This window comes from Dermacentor albipictus, unplaced genomic scaffold, assembly GCF_038994185.2.
Source record: "Dermacentor albipictus isolate Rhodes 1998 colony unplaced genomic scaffold, USDA_Dalb.pri_finalv2 scaffold_15, whole genome shotgun sequence".
NCBI lineage: Eukaryota > Metazoa > Arthropoda > Arachnida > Ixodida > Ixodidae > Dermacentor > Dermacentor albipictus.
This window is the reverse complement of record NW_027225569.1, coordinates 1,348,371-1,353,341: the sequence shown is the minus strand read 5'-3', so window position 1 is coordinate 1,353,341 and position 4,971 is coordinate 1,348,371.

Sequence of the window (4,971 nt, the reverse complement as noted above, 5' to 3'; positions counted from 1 at the left end):
GACGAATACGTGACCACCTCCCCACGGCTAGACCTGGTTCTTAGCGCTGCGGAAGCGAGGGTATCATATTGTTTGTGTCGGCATCGGCGGCGTTGTCCCTGAAACCAACTCCGCAGCTGGGGTTGACTCACTATCGGCGTCAGCGGCATCAGTCAGTCGCTGCTATCTCTTCCCTCCTCCCTTTATCGTGTTGTCCGCTTGCTGCGCGCGCTTCTGCCCCCATCGTTTGCCGCTGGGTGTACACGCCGCCCCCCTCCCCCCTCTTCCTGCGAGTCTCCGGTTGTCAAAGCGCCGGCTCGAACTTAATTCCTTTCTTCGCTCCTCCTCCAATGCAACCCCTGTGAGGTGGCAATCAGAGAGCCAGATCAGTGGCGGCGGATCTGTATATGTGCACCGCCCGAGCCGAAATTGCCGCTGCCGCTCGCCCTGTGCGGTGGCAATCAGAGAGCCAGATCGGTGGCGGCGGATCTGTATATGTGCACCGCCCGAGCCGAAATTGCCGCTGCCGTTCGCCACTCCAAAATAAAAAAAAAATTCGGTGATAGCGCATACATGTGTTGCTCGATTTCTTTGCCTCAATCTATCGAAAAGGTGTTTCACTTCGGTGCCCTCGCCCCACAAATGAAAAAAAAATGCATTGTTGCGGCGCAGCGAATTGTCGCATGGTTACAGCGTGTTACTTCTTTTGCGGAAAGTAATCGGCCACGGCACGCTTCAGTTGTCGGATTTTATTGCGATAGCAATTATATGAACACTCCAGGCGCATTCCTGCTGTCGCCGTCGCCTTCATGTTTCGTATGAAGTGTAAGGGTGATAACGTTGGGACCGCGCGCCGCATGCTGCATGTGCAAGTGAAAGAATAGGGGGGCGGGTGGAATGGGTGAGCCGATGATGGTGGCTCAGTCTTGTGTGCTCGAAGGAGAAACGCGTGAGCAAGCGCGCCGCCTTCCGTCGCGCGCGATATATCGGGGGAGTGGATGGGATGGGGGTGGGACCAAGGATTCTGTGAATCTGATAGGGCAACATGTTTATTTGCCTAGTTAGACGCATTATATACAGTGACTTTTTCTTAGATACGTAAATTTATTGGAGACTTATACGTATATTTAAATATCTTGTTGCAAGGTTTTGTGTATACGTGCAGTGAACTTTCTTTCCAGTGACACTTTTTTGGCCCTTTATCAAGGATTTGTATATTTCTTTGGATCTTCGGATTGCTAATAAACGAGGGTGAGGCAAATGAAAGTGAGCCTACCCACCTCGCGCAATAATGGTTCAGTTCATTATCTGCGAGGCATGCATGTAGCACACAGGCACCTCGCATTTACAAAAGTAACACGCTGGTGTGAAGGTTACTGTTCCTTAAGGCTCTCATACACTGGGTTTAACATGGCTGCCTGACGTAATGGACGCTTCAGATGTTGAGCAGCGTAGTGCCGTGAGGTTTTTGACAGCTGAAGGTGTTTCCCAAAAAAGAAATTAGTCGTCGCATGGCTGCCGTGTACATTGAACATTGCGTCTCATTGGCCACTGTGAAGCGTTGCAGCAAACGGTTGAAAGAAGGACACCAAAGCTGCAAAGACAATCCAAGACCGGGCCAAAGCCACCGTGGTATAACCCCCAACAAAATCGCAAAGGTTGATGAGCTGATGAGACAAGAACGGAGGATCAGAATAGCTGAACTAGCAGTGCATGTGAACATCAGTCACGGTTCGGATCACACCATAATTCATGAACATCTCGGTTATCGGCTCTTGTGTGCGCAATGGATGCCCAATATTTTGAACCACCGCCAGAAGAAGGTTCTGCGCTGCCTTGACTCATCTGATCTGGTATCACAATGAGGATGACGACCTTTGTCTGCAATTGTCATCGAGGACAAACCATGGTGACCCTACTACGAGCCTGAAACAAGACGGCAAAGGTTACAATGGAAACATTCGAATTCACCACCACCAAAGAACGCATGGCTGTCGTTTCCGCTGGAAAGGTGTTGTTGACTTTTTTTTTTCGATCGTCAGGGGATATTACTGGTGGAATTTGCTCCATTTGCCGCAATCAAGAACAAACGACGTGGAATATTGACTATGGTGTTTGGCTGCTGAGCACGAGGTTGCGGAATCGAATCCTGGCCACGGCGGGCGCATTTCAATGTGAGCGAAATGCGAAAGCACCCGTGTACTTAGATTTAAATGTATGTTAAAGAACCCCAGGTAGCCGAAATTTCCAGAGTCCTCCACTACGGCGTGCCTCAGAAACTGGTTCTGGCACGTAAAACCCCGTATTAAATTTTTAATTGTACCGCGACAATACCCGTCCCCACGTGGCTGATGTGGTTATTACAAAACTGGTAAAGTTCAAGTGGGAAACACTGCAACATCCGCCATACAGCTGAGACCTGTCACCTTGCGACTTCTACATTTTGGGACAAATGAAAAAACAGCTTAAGGGAAACAGATTCTTGTCGGACGATGACGTGAAAGAGTCAGTTGCAGATTTTTGGAAGCAGCAATCCATGCAGCTTTATAAGACGAGAATCAGCAGACTCGTTAGTCAATGTCGAAATGCTTATGGAGACTACTGTTAAATAAAGTACCCCGTTTGTCATACATTCGCATTGGCTTACTTTCATTCGACTCGCCCTGGTATATTTTGCAGAACGCCTGTATATACGTGCTCTTTGTTGGGACAATAATTTCGGTGCAACTACTCCCGATACACGACCGGTGACAGCTGCTCCTGCATAATACACTGGAATAAATCAAAGCGTGACTGAGATTTTTCACTGGCCGTTGCATATGCACAAAAATCTTAACAAGGTTGTTGAATGACAAAGTTTCATTAACATATTTGTCCTGAACTTGTGAATTTCATGGCCTTTACACTTTTCATATCAGTATCATGCACTGGTTTGCTGGTTTCGAAGTGATATAGTTCTTAAGATCGTGTGATATTTTCTTTGCTTATTAAATAGACAAAGACATGAAGCATTGATATCAGTTATATTGGGCACAATGTTTGGCACATACGAGCATATGTTTTTCTTTAAAAATGCATATGGTACTTGTGTTGACGGTGCGTAGCGCTCAAGAATTCGTTTGCAGCATCTTTTTCAATGGCAATGCAGTTACTAATGCATTTGATTCCTCGACAAATTGTTTAAGAGGAAGCTTTAGCTCGGGCCCAACTCCGACGCGGCCTATTCAAATACATGTAAAACGTAGAAATGCTGTTCTGAGATGACCCCTAGATCGTTTTTAGTGAAATTTTTTGCAGTTGAGAGAAAAAGCTGAATTCTAGTATTTGTTGGAAAAGTAATTTCGATTTAAGGCCTCTATTTTTTTGAGATTTTGAAAAATTCAAAAATGCGAAAAAAAATTGAAGCACGACGTTCACAAACCTATAGCTCTGCATCAAGAAGAGATATCGCGATTCTTCAAAGGGCATCTATTGTAAGAATCAAAGTGGACAAATTTGGTTTGTCAATTTGTACCTTACGTGAATTGGTTACGTGGTGTACAAGGGTTTTGCAAAAGCCGTATGTCGATAATACTAAACTTTTTTTTAGATTCATTAGTAACACATCGGTTTTGTCCGCTGTAGATGTACTATTAGATGCGATTCACAGAATTGTGCTATTATTTCTCATTGTTGAGTTACAGTGGGTTGAAAAACATAATGGTTTCGTTTTCCGTAAATTTGTGATTTCTGCCAATTTTTAAAAAAATTGACAACCAAATGATAAATTCGAAACGGCAAGTCAGTAGAGCTTAAGTTTTTCTTTTAAAGACAAGAGAGAGAGCGAAAACACTTATTGTGACCATCGAGGTGGTTGCTCTTGAGGTCGAGAGGGTAGTGTCCTCATTCTAGGACTCCACTGGCCATGGCTGCTCGAGGTGCTTGCTGGATGAGAGCTCCTTGTCCCGCCATGGTATCGCCGGTCAGCTGTACCTCCAACCGCTCAAATGACGTGCTATGCGTCTTTAAGTGTTGAGGTTTGCCCCCGCACCCCCACGAGATGTGAAAGAGTGTAGGGCGTGTTCGCCGCACCAGGGGCAGATGCCGCGATGTGTACAAACCTCGTCAAATTTGGTGCAGTGGTTGCCGAGAAAAATGAATTCACCTTCTACATGTATTTACGTAAATAGCAGCACCCGAGCTAAAGCTTCCTACCAAGGAGGAGGCCAAGCTGCAACGTGAGTCCCCTCCCCCGCCCGAACGAAATTTCTGGCTGCGCCACTGATCGGAACTACACCATCATCCTCATCGGAGCCACCAGCATCATCGGAACTCCGGGCATCGGAGCCAGCAGTCGAAGTTGTGGAGGACAAAGTGATTCGTGAGCGCCAGCGGTGGTTCGAGGCTCCGCTGGGCGCTCTTGGGCGCGGCCGGCCCTGGCGTGGACTGAGGGACCGCGCCGTTCCCACAATTTTAACATTTCTTGCCTGGATTTTGCTTGTTTTCTAGGTAATATTGTAAACATAGAGAATCTTGAGTTATTTGTTTTGTCACGGCTTTGTTTCGTTTTAGCTAACATTTAGTAATGAGGAACACCCCCTACACTTTTTATACTTATTAAGCTGTTCTCTGTATTACCCACTTCACTCTGAAATGTCTGTCGGTCAGGAGGGTGAAATACTGAAATAAAGAAATAAATCTTCCAACGCAGGAATTCCCATTCCCACGCCTAAAAAAAGATTTAGCGGTTTCTTCGGGCGCTTAGAATGACTCGATCAGAAATGGAAGCCCCTCCGCGGTATGCTCATCTACGGCGGTTAACATAATGCATGGCATTCTCGTCTTTTCATTAGCACTGCCACTGACAAGAATAGCAGTTTTTTCTGCCGATCGCGTTGCGCGATGGCTGACAACGCACAAGGTTTGTCAGCTCACCTCGTAATGCGATGCCGGGCACTGCAGGAACGGCAGCCGGAAAGGCACGCGGGAGAAGCACAGTGGTGGGCCTGGTGC